At 49.7% G+C, this 15,589-nt stretch overlaps 1 protein-coding gene across 1 annotated transcript in view; it reads left to right on the top strand.

Annotated features, from left to right (window-relative positions):
* Nucleotides 1-2,978: 2,978 nt before the first annotated feature.
* ZRANB1 (zinc finger RANBP2-type containing 1) overlaps nt 2,979-15,589 on the top strand; it is a 61,927-nt gene continuing 49,316 nt past the window's right edge. Inside the window, exon 1 of the mRNA XM_062214937.1 lies at nt 2,979-3,079. The gene's annotated coding sequence lies outside the window, so the exon portion shown is untranslated. The remainder of the gene's footprint in view (nt 3,080-15,589) is intronic.

Below are 15,589 nucleotides of genomic sequence, written 5' to 3'. Positions count from 1 at the left end.
TGTTGGTCCCACAGGCATTGCAGGCAAAGGTGTAGTACTGACACCTCACCCTTTCCTGGCTCTCTGCTATTAATTAAACTCAGTACAGACCCACAATCCGGCATTAAGACCTTCCCAGTAGGCAGACCACGTAAACTGGAGCTAAATCTTCTACAGGTAGTGTGAGAAACCACTGACATGAAAGCCAGAAGAATCTAAGTGTCAGCAAAACTAGATTGACTGTACTGTCTACCCTTTGGCTAGGGGTCCTAAGAAAAACAAATAAAAATACAGAAGATGTTCACCAGCAAATATTTCTCAGAACCCAAATGTATGTGAGTAGACTGGTAGTTCAGTCTCTGTGCCAAGCAGCAGGCATCCGTTCCTTAACTGCTGTGTTTGTTAACCTTTTTTCTCTCAAATATGGTGTCAGAGAAAAGAACATTCGACCAGGAAACCAAGAGCTCTAGTTCCAGGCCCAGGTGCTCTGTCTTTGCTAGTCACTTCACATCTCTAGGCCTGACTTTCTACATCGGCAAGCTTTGGGGTGGGACTGTGTCAGAAGTTCTCACCCCTGGCGGTGGCACTGTGGCACAGTGGGTAAAGTCGCTGCCTGCAGTGCCGGCATCCCATGTGGGTGCTGGTCCAAGTCCCGGATGCTCCACTTCTGATCCAGCTCCCTGCTAATGCACCTGGGAAAGCAGCAGATGATGGCCCAAGTCCTTGGGCCCCTGCACCCATGTGGGAGACCTGGAAGAAGCTCCTGGCTCCCGATTGGCCCAATCTGGCGGTTATAGCCATTTAGGGAGTGAAATAGCAGATGGAAGATCTGTCCTCTCTCTCTCTCTCTCTTTCTTGTTCTCAGTCTCGCTCTCTGCCTCTCTGTAACTCTGCCTTTCAAATAAATAAATACATCTTAAGAAAAAAAAAGTTTAAAAAAGTTAAAAAAAAAAAAAGGCTGCACATTATAGTCCCTGGAGAGTGTGCTGCAAGCATTAAAGTCCAGCCTTCCCTCTCCCCACCCAGGGTTTGTTGCAACAGGTCCTGGGGGTGGGGCCCAGACATCCACACTTGCAAAAACTGGCCAAGGCTGAGGATCCCTGGGCTGGTTTGCAGCATCATTCCTGCTTTAACGCAGCGTCACTCGGGTTTGTCTTCCTCTCAACTACATGGTGATCTTCACTTGCATCCACTTAGCATCCCACTGTGTGTTATAATTACGGCTGTTTCTGTCTCACCTGCTTTGCTGTGCGGTAGCTTCCTCAACTAATACGCTTCTCACTTGCTTCTGGCTGCGTGGTAGATACTCATCAAGCAGTGACTAAATCAAGTAAAGAGCTAATAAAACCTTTGTTTTTAAACTGGAAGGCTTTAGTTATTAGTATTATTTTCAAAGTTTTTTTACTTGGGAGGCAGAGAGAGGGGGGGGAGAGGGAGAGGGAGATGGAGGGAGAGGGGGAGAGAGAGAGAGAGAGAGGGAGAGGGAGAGGGAGGGAGAAGGAGAGAGAGAGAGGTCGGTCTTCCACCCAATAAAGCGTCTTTGTTATCGAAATAGAGTACAATTCGAAGTAAACAAAGGCACCTGGTTCTGTGCACCTGGTTCGTTGCCGCTGAGCTGCTCTTCAGCTTTGATTCACAAAGGGGCAACTGGAGGCCCAGCAGCTCCTAAGCAGAACGTCTCACAGGGACGTGTCCACTGGACGATCGTCTGTCCCAAAACGGTGTGCGATTTGACCTGCGATTGTGTTCATGTGTGTGAAGTTTTGTGGGCAAAGACCATTATGGTAAAATCTGAGTTGCCGGCGGGTCCTCCAGCCGCTGACGGGCAGTGAGTCCCGGGCCGGCGGCTGTGGGTCACGTTTTTGCTGGGGAGGGGGATCTGCACAGGGGGTCACCCTTTGCTGGCCACAGCCAAGCTTCCCTCACATTCGGAGAGAAGCCCTGCGCACGGGGAACAGGTTCACCAAGTGGCGCCTCACCGCAAGTTTTTCAAACACTTAAGAAGTCGAGAGCTCTCCCACCTGCGGGTCCAGCCCCCAGCGCCTGCAGTGATGGGGCCGGGCGGGCCAGGCAGGCGGCGGGGTCTCCCCGGGGTGGCCGGGGCTGGACTTGGGAGTGGAGCTGGACACCAGCGCGGGTGTCTCAGCCGCGTGCAAGCGCGGGGTTCAGCTGTGGCTCCCACGCCCCGGGTGGGCGCCGCGGGGACTGGTGGAGACGTCCAGCTTTCGGATGCATCGAACGCCAGGAGGGCGAGGGCCGCGCGGTCAAGTGCAGAGGGGGAAGCTGTCTGTTAGACGCGGCCAGGGCCTCGGCGGCCGGTCCCGTCCAGGGCAGCAGCATCGCGCCCGTCTGCCGGCTGGAGCTGGCGCTCCGGGGAAGCTCCCAGCCCAGGCCGGGTCTGCAGGCCCGGGAGTCCGGCCGACCCAGGCGGACAGGGGCCCGCGAGGCCGCAGGCGCCCCCAGGGGCCAGGCACGTTGGTCTCCCCTGCCGTCCCCGCCCCGGGCTGGAAGCCGCCCCAGTGAGCGACAGCCGCCAAACAGACGAGAGGGACGCGCGGCCGCGCCCGCCCGAAACGCCCTCCCGGCCGCCGTCGGCCCACGCGCCCGCCCCGGGGCGCCCTCCGCGCGTCCCCGCGAGCCCGCGCGCCAGGCGCGCGCCGCCGCCTCACAATCGGGGCCGCGCGCCGGTGACGTCAGCCCGCCGCGACCCGCCTCCTGCGCCCGGAAAGAGGAGGCCGCCCATTGGCTGCGCCGCCGGCGGCCTCGGGGCCAATGACGGGGCGGCGCGCGGCGGGGTCCGGCCCTGACGTCGCGCTGCTCGCCGCGGGGTGTCTTCGGCTCCGGGTCCCGCTGCCGCCATTAGGAGTCCGCAGCGCCCGAGGCGGCCCTCCCCGTCCCGAGCTCCCGCCCGTTCCCCGACGCCCCCTCCGCCGCCTCCGCCCCTGCGGCAGCCGGGCGCCGCGCGCGGCCCGCGGAGACCATGTCCTGACTGAGGCGGGAGGGCGGGCGGCGGCGCTGGGGGAGCGGAGAGGCCGGGCTCGGCTTCGCCGCGGGCCGCGCGGGGAGCAGGAGCAGGAGCTGGAGCCGCCGCCGCCGCCAGGTAACCGAGGCCGGAGGCGCCCCTCGCGGCCTGCCGGCCCCTCGCTCCCGGGGCGGCCGCGCGTCCATCTTGGGCGCCGGGGAGCGGGAGAGGCCGGGGTCCGGCAGCCTGCTTGTGCCGCCGGGGCCCCACTGATCGCCGAGGCCAGCGGGGCCTGGGCCCGGCCGCAGGAGGCCGCCGAGGCGGGGGTCGCTCGCCGCAAGTTGGTGCCGGGCTCCGAACTTGTGTGTCGGCCCGCCCGGGGCCCGGGGAGGCGGCGCCGGCCCGGCGTTTGGCGGACAAAAGGCCGAGAGCGGCGCCCGGCGGGCGAAGCCTGCGGGCTGGAAGGGGCCGGTCACCGCGGGGGCTCGCCGCGGTCTGGACACCCCGGCCGCGGTGCCGCAGCGCGCGCGGGGCTGCTCTCCCCGGGGCCCACGCTGGGGCTGGCTGCCCCGAGGGTCCTCCGCGGTGAGCGGGCCTGGGTGCCCGGGGCTGCCGGCGGGATTTGCAGGCTGGGTTGGCCGGGGCTCCCTGGATCCCGCTCCGTGGAGGTTGCGGGGAGAGCCCCGGCCCCCCGTGTGTGAGTCCTCCTGTGGGCGCTTTCCTCCGGGTTCGGAAATTTCCTAGCGTGGTGTCGTGGGCTGTTGGCGGTGCCGGGGAGCGGTCGGCAGGGGTTTGTTTACTCTTGCCGCGTGCCGGGCTGCTGGAGGGACCCGTTCGGGGCCGCGACCCGGGCTCGGGCGTGGGGTGACGGGGTAGCACAGTGGGGCCGGGGTGGGCGGCGTGGGGACCCCAGGGCCCTGCTGGGGGTGTTCGGGGCCGACTGCTCTCTGTGTCTGGTGCAGCGAGAGCCTAGCGTGCGCGGCGCACTCTGGGCATTTCTGAGCAGTGTGAACGTGAAGGTGGTGCCATGCACTTGGCTCCCCTTCGCCTCCCCGTACGTCTTCCGTGTGTAGGCGGCGTCTGCCCTTCTCCCCAGGGATGGGGGCTTTATTTGAAGTGTGTGTGTGCCACACAGGCTTTGGGGAGATAATGTCTTGCGTGTATGAACACCAGCGTTCTCACATGGCGACATGAAGACGTGCAGAGAACTCAGCCCGCTGGCTTGCCAAATGCAGCCCAAGCTCCTGTGTGGTGTTCAGGTTTCTCTGCACAGTCTGGTTCCGATCCCTTCCTCAGTGGTAGCTCTTACTTCCCGTTGTGAGTCCTTGGTTGCGGCCAGACCGGCTTGTTTGCGGCTCCTCTGAAGGCCTCCTCTTGGCCTGTAGTGTGGTTCTTTCGGTTGGAAATTCTGTCTGCTTGTGTTCCTGAATACTCTGTTTACTCTGGGCCCGGGTGAGTCCCGCCGCTTTGTGGAGCCCGGAGAGATCTACTTACTCTTTTGTGAGATTGTTTTTCTTAGTATGTGCTAGCCTGGATTTCAGCTTATGTTTTTCATTCTGCTTCCCAAATAGGTTAAGACCTCTGAGAAGTGGGTTTGAACCCCATACCCTATAACTATGGTGACCATATGTGGTCCTGAAAATGTGGATACAGGGTCTGATGAAACATTTCTGGTAGGAGAGGTGTTCTAGGATGTGTGATTTGTCCTCTTCTAAGTACTGGCGTTTCTGAGAGTTTGAAAGCTAATGAGACAAAATATTTGAAATTGTGTGTCTCTTAACTGTCTCAGCACAGTTCTCTGCCTATGGGGAATGCTCAGCATTTGGATATGATCATGTATTATTAAATAGAAGCGCCACAGTGCTGTGGTTTACTTCAGATTTGAGACAAGAGGCAGTGATGGCCTTATGGCCTCCTGTTCCTTGTTCCTGTGTAGAAGCCTTTAGTGTCATAGGAAGGAAGAAATCATCTGTAGTCTCAGGTTTGCTTTCCTAACCTCGGATGTTGGCGGCTTGTGACATTGATCATAAGGCAAATGAGTTAGGAGGGTGTGTGATTCATGGCTACCTGTTAGCAACAATGTTGGAAACACAGCAAGCTAGTCCATAGTATGTTTGTATACCGAGGATAATATGTGTAATTATGTGGTGCCTGGGTGGATGCTGATGCATGTGCAGAACAGGTGTGTATGTTTCTGTTGTGTGTGTGAGTAGGAGGCCTGCTGTTTCATGGATACAGTTTCTAAGCAGTAAACCATCTTGACTTACCCATTGCATCTACATGGAAACTTGTTCTCTTTTCTCTATTTCATCAAAATATTTTTCTTCTTGAAATTGATTATTAGAAAGTAGTTTATAAAAACTTTTTTTTTCAGACTTCATATGCCTTTTTCGGCAGAACTAAAGTAAAGACAAATCTGTTACACATTTGAGAACTATTCGACATTTTTACTTAGGCTACTTGTATTTGTTAAAGGCACTTTAATAGAATTAGACTAGAATTTTACCACTTTTGAGAAAAATCTGTAAGCATCCTTGCTTTCTGGGTGTGTGGTATCTGGGTTAAGATGTGATTTTTGACAAGGGCCATCAGTTTGAATTTTAACATGGAAGTAGACCTGATAAATTGGATCTGAAGTTGAAATGTTTCTCCTGCGTAATAAATTAAATTTTTTGGTAATATAAAAATGAACCTCCTTTTTTTGTAGTCGGTGTATAGAGCACATTCTATCGTACCCCTTCCTCAGCCAACACAGTAATTAAAAAAAATTTTTTATTTATTTATTTGAGGCCGGCGCCGCGGCTCAATAGGCTAATCCTCTGCCTGCGGCACCGGCACACCGGGTTCTAGTCCCGGTCGGGGCACCAGATTCTGTCCCGGTTGCCCCTCTTCCAGGCCAGCTCTCTGCTATGGCCCGGGAAGGCAGTGGAGGATGGCCCAAGTGCTTGGGCCCTGCACCCGCATGGGAGACCAGGAGAAGCACCTGGCTCCTGGCTTTGGATCAGCGAGATGCGCCGGCCACAGCGGCCATTGGAGGGTGAACCAACGGCAAAAGGAAGACCTTTCTCTCTGTCTCTCTCTCTCACTGTCCACTCTGCCTGTCAAAAATCAATAAATAAATATTTATTTATTTATTTGAAAGAGTTACAGAGAGGTGTATATATATAGAGAGATGTCTTTCATCTGCTGGTTCACTCCCCAAATAGCCACAGTGGCCAGAGCTGGGCCCATCCAAAGCCAGGAGCCAGGAGCTTCTAACAGGTTTCCCGTGTGGGTGCAGGGGCCCAAGGACCTGGGCCGTCTTCTACTGCTTTCCCAATCCATAGCAGGGAGCTGCAGTGGAAGTGGAGCAGCCAGGTCTCAATCCGGTTCCCATGTGGGATGCTGGCACTGTAGGAAGTGGCTTTAACCGCTAAGCCACGGTGCCAGCCCCATCATAGTAATTTTTGATTTTTCATCCCTTGTTAAATCATTTTTATGTGAATGGTGTTAATTCATATAAATAAAAATGATTGAATGGATAAGGTGTTTGTGGATTCAGTTGCATATCTTCCCATTTTTTTTAAAAAAAAAAACTTAATTAAAAAGCATCTTCATTGAGGTATTTTTCCTATCCCAAAAAATTCACCCTTTTAAAGTATACAGTTCAGTGGTTTTTGGTATATTCGCAGAATTCTGCAGGCAACACTACTATATGAGGGGATCCTGGCTCCTGCTTTCCATCCAGCTTCCTGCTGATATGTCTGGGAAGGCAGCAGAGGATGGTAGACGTGCTTGGGTCCTGCCACTCATGTGGGAGACCAGGATGGAGCTCCTGGCTGTTGTTGCCATTTAGGGAGTGAATCAGTGGATGGAAGATACCCTTTTCTGTCTCTCCCTGACACTCTGCATCTCTGCCTTTCAAATAAATAAATAAACATTAAAAAAATAGATTGAGGAGCTGGCTCTGTGGTGTAGTGGGTAAAGCCACTGCCTGCCGTGCTGGCATCCCATATGGGTGCCTGTTCGAGTCCCGACTGCTCCATTTCTGATCTAGCTCTCTGCTATGGCTTGGGAAAGCAAGTCCTTGGGCTCTTGCCCCTGTGTGGGAGACCCAGAAGAAGCTCCTGGCTCCTGGCTTCAGAGCGGCGCAGCTCTGGCGGTTGCGGCCATCTGGGGAGTGAACCAACGGATGGAAGACCTCTCTCCCTCCCTCCCTCCTTCTCTCTCTCTCTCCCTCTCCTTCTCCCTCTGTCTCTCTGTAACTCTGCCTTTCAAATCAATAAATGAATCTTTAAAAAAATGCGTGTGAATCTGTATATATAGGGAGAGGCAGAGTGCACATGCATGGGCTTGAGTGGGCTCCCACCCACTGGTTCACTCCCCAAATACTTGCAGCAGCCAGGCCTGTGCCAGGCAGAAGTAGGAAGTCAGAAACTCCATCTGGGTCTTGCACATGGTTGGCAGGGGCCCAAGTACTTGCCATCATTTGTTGCCTCCCACGCATATTAGCAGGAATCTGTATTGGAAGTGGAGGAGCTGGGACTTGATGGCTGTTTAACTTGCTGCTCCTCCACAGTGCCTGTCCCATTAAACCTGTCTTTTAATTCCATTTTTTTATGAACTTTCTGAAGACCTTGTATATAATTCCAGAGCATTTTTATTATTTCACAAAGAAGCCGCATACTCATTAGTAGTTATTCTCTGCCCCATCTCCTGGCAACCATTAACCTGCTTTCTGTCTCTAAAGATTTGTCTGTCTGGATTTTTCATATTAATGTGACCATTTGGCTTCTTTTCATTTAGCCTGTTTTCAGGGTTCAGTTGTAGCCTGTGTAGTGCTTCATTATTTTCTGTGGCTGAAGAATGTTCTATTGTACTGTGCCACATTTTGTTAATTAATTGTGGACATTTAGGTTAATTCTACTTTCTAACTATTAGGAAAAGTGCTGTAATAAGCATTTGTACAAAGGTTTTTGTGAGGAGTATCATTTTCCATGGGTGTGGACTTGCTGGATCATATGGTAACTATGTTTAATCTTTGACAGACTTCTGGCCTTTTTTCCAAATTGATTGCACCATTTCACATTTGTCCCAGTACCATTTCTCATCACTTTTTATTTTGTTTTTTAATTTAAAGAGTTACTTATTTTATTTGAAAGGCAGAGCTGGAGGGAGAGAGGGAGAGAGAGCTCCTCCATCTGCTGGTTCTCTCCAAATGGCTGTAAAAGCTAGAGCTAGGCCAGATGGGAGCTTGGAGCTTCTTCTGGGTCTCCCACATGGGTCCTTCTGCTGCCTTCCCAGGCACATCAGCAAGGAGCTGGGTTGGAAGTGGAGCAGCTGGGACTTGAACTGACACCCATGTGGGACTCTGGCTTCTCAGGCAGCAGCTTAACCTGCTGTGCCACAGTGCCAGTCCCCCAACTCTGTTTTGTTTTGTTCTTTGTGTCTGCTTAATCCAAAGATGATTTCTGTTTCCATCCAACGTTTTTATAATTTTAGCTCCCAAGTTTAGGTCTGTGATCATTGTGAGTTAAGTTTTGTATGTGATACGAGGTAGGGGTCTGTGTTGGTCTGTTGCTGAAATAAAATACTCGATTATCTATTGCTGAAATAGAATACTCGAGGCTGGGTTTTGCATAAAGAGAAGAGGTTTGTGTGACTCTCAGTTCTAGAGGTCAAGAGCACGGCGCTGGCTTCTGCTCTGTTACGGTGAGAACATGACAGATGCCTGCTGGAGAGATCACATGGCCATACAGGCAGCAGAGAGATTCGGTGGTGGTGGTGGTGGTGGGGTGGTGGTGGTTCAAGTTTGCTGTTTTTCACCGACTCCTCAGGATCAGTGTTAATCCCTTCTGATGCAGCACCCCTAGTGATCTCATTACCTCCCACTAAGTCCCACCTTTTAAAGGCCCCACTGTCTCCCAGCATCGCCACAGTGGGGACCAAACTTTCATCATAGGAACCTTTAGGGGACATTGTATACCATATCTAACTGTGGCAGGTTACAGCCTAATTTTAGTGCAACTGACTATCCAGTCATTCACCACCATTCATTGACATTTTCTTAGCCCTGACAATATAATTGCTCTCAACTATAAGTTGATTATCGCAAGGCAACATTTCCTGGATACAAAGAAATTGCCCATATTTTGCAGAGGATGACAAATTGTCTTTACTTCCTGCTGCACATTAAGTTGCAATGATGTGCTTGTGATTGGAATTCTGAAAACAGGACATCATTTCTGTGCTTTTTAATACACTTCTAGATCCTTTCCCTTTTTGGTTGGTATGGGTAATTAGCTTCATGTGTTGATATTTAATGATATAAATCTTTAAATTTATATCTTCATCTTTAAATACAGGGAACCATTGCCATTTCCAGACTATTTTTGACTAAACATTTTTTTTGGAATACTATCCTTTGCTATCTGTAGAATATTGAATTTCTTCTTATTGTCTAAATAATTAGCAAACCTGGCACATACTGACACCATTTGTAGAGACTTAAGTGAATTTTTCACAGTTTAGTGTTAGAAATAAACCATAACCCACTGAATAAGTAATTAAGACTTTTCTTACCTTTTTCCTTGTCTTCGTGAGAAAGCAAGTTTCTTGTCAATAAGCATGATGTTAACTGTAGGTTCTTTTGCAGATATTCTTTATTATTGAGGAATTCTTATTCTGAGAGTTTTAAAATTTACTTTAAGATTTTGTTTATTTTGAGAGGTAGAGGGAGAGAGGGAGAGACAGAGAAAGGTCTTCCATCCTCTGGTTCACTACCCAGATGGCCACAACAGCTGGAGCTGGGCCAATCTGAAGCCAGGAGCCAGAAACAACTTCTAGGTCTCCCGTGCAGGTGCAGGGGCCCAAGCACTTGGGCCATCTTCTAATGCTTTCCCAGGCCATAAGCAGAGAGCTGGATTGGAAGAGGAGCACCTGGGACATGAACAGATGCCACAGGCCAAGGCTTTAACCACAGTGTTGGTCCCAGTTTCATTTATTTTAATGGCAAAGAGAAAGAGATACAGGCAGAGATGTCTTTCATGTGCTGGTTCACTCCCCAGATACCCACAGCAGCCAGGTCTGGGTCAGGCCAAAGCTAGGAACCAGCAACCCATTACAGGTCTCCCACATAGGTGGCAGGAACCCACCCACTTCATTACCTGCTGCCTCTCATGATGTGCGTTAGCAGGAAACTGGAATTAGGAGCTGTACTCTGTCGGGGTATATGCCTCCCAAATAGCACTTTTTCTGTGATTTTTTTTTTTTTTAGCTTATTGATGTGATAGTTATATTGATTTTTAAATAGGAGACTTATGTATTTGGAGGGCAGATTGATGAGGGGAGAGAGAAAGAGAGAGAGAGAGAACGAGAGATATCTTCTATCCATTGGTTTAGTCTTGAGATGCCCACAACAGCCAGGGCTGGGCCAGGCTGAAGCTACCAGCGGGAACTATCCAGGTCTCCTGTGTGGATGTCAGGAACTCAAGCACTTGAGCCATCATCTGTTGCTTCCTAGGTATAATCCAGTGAGCTGGATTGGACGTGGAGCAGCTGGGACTGAAGCTGGCACTCTGATATGGAATGCAGGTATCCTAAGTGGTGCCTAAACCTGTTGCACTACAATGCCTGCCTCCGTTAATTGATTAGAAGCAAATTTTAAGAATAGATTGGTTTATTTGAAAGTCTTGCGTTACCGGGGGTGGGGGGGGTGGGGGGGTGTTGGTTGGGGGGAGGAGCGAGTGAGCGCTATTTCTTCCATCTGCTGGTTCACTCCCCAGATGGTGGCAATGGCCAGGAGCCAAGAGTTTCATCCAGGTCTCCCACATGGGTGCAGGAGCCCAAACACTTGGGCCATCTCTTCTGCTGTTTTCCCAGGTGCATTATCAGGGAGCTGGGCTGGAAGTAGAGCATTTAAAGACAGACACAGATCTCCCATCTGCTGGCTCACCCCTTAAATCCCTGCTGTAGCCTGTAGCTCATTTGGGGTCTCCCACATAGGTGGCAAGGACCCAGCTACTTCACCGATCACCTGCTGCCCCCTGCATTAACAAAGAGCTGGGATGGGCAGTAGAGCTGGGACCTGAGAACCCAGGTGCTCTGGTACTGGGTGTGGGTATCTCAAGCAGTATTTTATTTTATTTTTAAAAATTTATTTATTTATTTATTTGAAGGTCAGAGTTGCACAGAGAAGGAGAGGCAGAGAGAGAGAGAGAGCGGTCTTTCATCTGCTGGTTCATTCCCCAGGTGACCGCAGTGGCCGGAGCTGTGCCAATCCGAATCCAGGAGCCAGGAGCTTCTTCTAGGTCTCCCTCATGGGTGCAGGGGCCCAAGGACTTGGGCCATCTTCTACTCGTTTCCCAGGCCATAGCAGAGAGCTGGATTGAAAGTAGAGCAGCCGGGACTTGAACTGGTGCCCATATGGGTGCCCATAGGGGACAGCTTTACCTGCTACGCCACAGCGCCGGCCCCTCAAGCAGTATTTTAACTTTTAAGCCAAATGCCTACCCTACATTAATTGATTTTTGAGCATTGCACCCGCCTGTGAACCTGGGATAAATCCCACTTGCTTGTACTTATACATTTATATATTGTTTATACTTTGTGGAATTTGATTTGCTAATGTTTTGTAGGGGAGTTTTGCATCTGTATTTGTGAGAGGTAATGAGAAGGCAGGTTGTTAAAAGTACATATTTTTAAAACTTACTTGATGGGCAGAGACAAACACAGAGGGCTGTCATCCAGTGATTCACTCCTGAAATGCTTGTGATGACTGCTGCTGGGCCAAGGCCTGCCTTCTCTCCCCGCCCCCTCCATTCTTTTACTAATATAATTCTGTGTCTGCCTTAGAGAAAGACTGTTTTTAAAGAACATGGGTGGGGCTGGTGCTGTAGTGCAGTGGGTTAAAGCCCTGGCCTGAAGCGCCAGTGCCGGTTCTAGTCCCGGCTGCTCCTTTTCCGATCCAGCTCTCTGCTATGGCCTGGGAAAGCAGTAGAAGATGGCCTAAGTCATTGGGCCCCTGCACCCACGCGGGGGACCTGGAAGAAGCTCCTGGCTCCTGGCTTTGGATTGGTGCAGCTCCGGCCATTGCAGCCTTCTGGGGAGTGAACCAGTGGATGGAAGACCTGTCTCTCTGTCTCTACCTCTCTCTGTAACTCTTTCAAATAAATTAAATATTTAAAAAAATTAAAGAACATGGGTACATTGTTATTACACTTAAAGATAATAATTTTGTAATACCAAATCAGTGTTCAGATTTTCCTTGTTCTTACTCTGTATCTCTGTCACTAGAATTTGCTGATTGCATCTGCATGTGCCTCTCTCCCTTGTATCTTACAGACTTGTAGTCAGATCGAGAGGCTTGGTTATGTTCCGTTTAATAACTGTTATTGTCACGAATAATGCATAGGTGGTGTAGTTTGTGGGTAGATGATAGCTTTATTTGATTAAAAAATTTATAAATGTGTATTTTGTCATCTACTTGAAAGGCAGAGTGACAGAGATCTTTAATTGCTGGTTCATTCTTCAGATGCCTTCGAGGGCTGAGCCAGGAGCCTGGAACCCTGTCTTGGTCTCCCACGTGAGTGGTGGGGCCCAAGCACTTGAGACATCAGCTGCCTTCCAGGATGCATTGGCAGGAAACTGTACTGGAAACAGAGTGGTTATGACTTGAACCAGTCTCAGACATGGGGTGCAGGATCTGGCCGTCCCAAGTGGCAGCTTAACCTGCTAAGCCCAAATGCCTGTCGCCCCAAATTAAAAAAAAAAATTATTTGAGAGACGGTGAGAGGAAGAGAGTATACTCCTGAATGCTTGTGGTGGCTCCAGGCTGGGTTAGCTGCCCAAAGTGGGTATCTATCCCAGGTATTCTGATTCAGATAACAGGTTTCTTTCTTTTTCAAAGATTTATTTAATTTATTTGAAAGGCAGAGTTACAGGGGATGGGGAGAGTAAGAGTGAGAGATTGATCATCCATCTGCTGGTTTGCTCCATACGTAGTCACAGTGATGGTGACTTGAGTTGTAGAATGGCAGTGCTGCAAATTCTTGCCTGCCGTGCCACAATACTGACCCTGATTTGAGGGGCCGGAGCTGTGGTGTAGTGAGTTCAGCATCTGCCTGTGGATACGGTTTGAATCCCGGCTGCTCCACTTCTGATCCAGTTCCCTGCTAATGGGCTGGGAAAGCAGTGGAAGACGGCTCAAGTGCTTGGACCCCTGCACCATGTGGAAGACTCAGAAGAAGCTCCTGGCTCCTACCTCCTGGCTTCAGATTAGCCCAGTTCCAGCTGTTGCGGCCATTTGGGGAGTGAACCAGTAGATGGAAGACTTCTCTCTATATATAACTCTGCCTCTCAAGTAAATAAATCTTAAAAAAAAAAAAAAAAAAAGATTTTGAACAGCGTTGAGAGATGGGGAAAGAGTTATTTTTTGGGCCAAATTGTATGTGTATGTTGGTATTGCCTTGAAATACTTCATCCATTTGGCTCTGTTGCCTTTTCATTGCTTTTTCTTTTAAATCATAACTGAAAGGTTCCAATGCTTCTTTCACAGAGATAACACTGTTAACATTTGATAACATTTTCCTGCTAATGCACCTGGGAAAGCAGCAGAACATGGCTCAAGTACTTGGGCCCCTGCACCCATGTGGGAGACCCAGAAGTTGTTCCTGGCCTAGCCCCTTCTGTTATGGCCATTTGGGGAATGAACCAGTGGATGGGAGACCTCTCCCTCTCTGTCTCTCCTCTCTCTATAACTCTGTTTTTGTACAGAGTTACTCTTCAAATGGCCACAGTGGCCAGGGCTGGGCCAGACCGAAGCCAGGAGTTTCTTCCGGGTCTTCCACGTGAGTGCAGGGACCTGCGCACTTCAGTTGTCCTCTGCTGCTTTCCTCGGCACATTAGCAGGTGGCTGGATTGGAAGTGGAGTAGCTGGGACTCAATGTCATTGTTGCAGGTGGAGGCTTTACCTGTTAGGCCACAACTCCGGCCCCTCCTTATGTGTTTAAGAAAACCATGGCCTTTCATCTGATTAGATTGCAGGTTTCCTGAGTACTAGAACACTGTTTTATCTACGGTTTTTTGCTCCACATTTCTAAGTGCCTGGTAGATCAGTATTGTCCTTGGCTGTCACTACTGTTAGCATTGTTTGGGATTGTGTTTTGAGGTGTATGATTGACCCAGGGATATTTCTGAAAGTGTCTAAAGGAACTATGCTAAGGTGCATTCTACCATAGCTCAGACATAACTCTTCCTCCCTTTGTTATTGTCCAGGAACTGAAGCTTTTTTTATTTATTTATTTTTTTTATTTGACAGGTAGAGTTATAGACAGTGAGAGAGACAGAGAGAAAGGTCTTCCTTCTGTTGGTCCACTCATCAAATGGCTGCTACGGCCGGCACTGCGCCAATCTGAAGCCAGGAGCCAGGTGCTTCTTCCTGGTCTTCCAAGCAGGTTCAGGGGCCCAAGCACTTGGGCCATCCTCCACTGCCCTCCAGGGCCACAGCAGAGAGCTGGACTGGAAGAAGAGCAGCTGGGACTAGAACCGGTGCCCATATGGGATGCTGGCGCCTCAGGTGGAGGATTAACCAAGTGAGCCATGGCGCCGGCCCTTGAATAAAGCATTTAAGTAGAGAAAGTTGGAATGTAAAGAGTAGAGTTTCTCCTGAAATGACTAGAGACGGGTGAAAATCATACTGATTTTGACATAACTGGAAGTAACTGTCTTCTAGATCTTTTATTCTCATCATTGGATTGCTAATTATCTAATTATTTAAAAGGAAAAAGACCCATTTAATTGTGAATGTTTTTTTAAAAAATTTTTAGAAGATTTTATTTACTTATTTGAGAGGTAGAGGTAGACTTACAGACACAGAGAGAGAGACAGAGAAAGGTCTTCCTTCTGCTGGTTCACTCCGTAAATGGTTGCAACAGCTGGAGCTGCGCTGATCTGAAGCCAGGAGCCAGGAGCTTCTTCCAGGTCTCCCATGCAGGTGTAGGGGCCCAACCACTTGGGCCATCTTCCACTGCTTCCCTAGCCATAGCAGAGAGCTGGATCGGAAGGAGGAGCAGCTGGGACTAGAACTGGCACCCAAATGGGATGTCAGCACCGCAGGCGGAGGATTAACCTACTGTGCCACAGCGCTGGCTCCTGTTATTCTTCTAATTCAGTCTTGGAAGATTAAATTGTAAACTATAAATTCTTTGTTATATTTCAGGGACTTAGGTTTGGTTGGAATGAAGGGATAATTGTTTAGTTAATTAAGTCATATGCCTATAAGACCAAATTCATGATGCTGGTTCTTTTATTTAAGTTTACTTTGTCCAACTTATTCACAAATTCCTGGAAAGGAGACTCAGCAAGTAGGTTTGGTTCAGGTATGCTCATTAGGCACAGATTCCAGAGGTAGGAGTGACCTCTGTACAGGACGGCCAGCTCAGTCTTGACAGCTGCTAATTACTGATTATTTATACACAACTTACATAAGTTTATTACTTTCAGAAGATATTTAATGGTTGCAAAACTCTGTGCTTGTGTCCTTTATGTAGTAGATCTTTTTTTTTAATTTTTTTTATTTTTTAATTTTTTATTTTTTGACAGGCAGAGTGGACAGTGAGAGAGAGAGAGAGACAGAGAGAAAGGTCTTCCTTTGCCGTTGGTTCACCCTCT

The sequence above is a fragment of the Lepus europaeus genome, chromosome 17, assembly GCF_033115175.1.
Source record: "Lepus europaeus isolate LE1 chromosome 17, mLepTim1.pri, whole genome shotgun sequence".
Classification (NCBI taxonomy): domain Eukaryota; kingdom Metazoa; phylum Chordata; class Mammalia; order Lagomorpha; family Leporidae; genus Lepus; species Lepus europaeus.
This window is presented reverse-complemented; position numbering and strand designations above follow the sequence as displayed.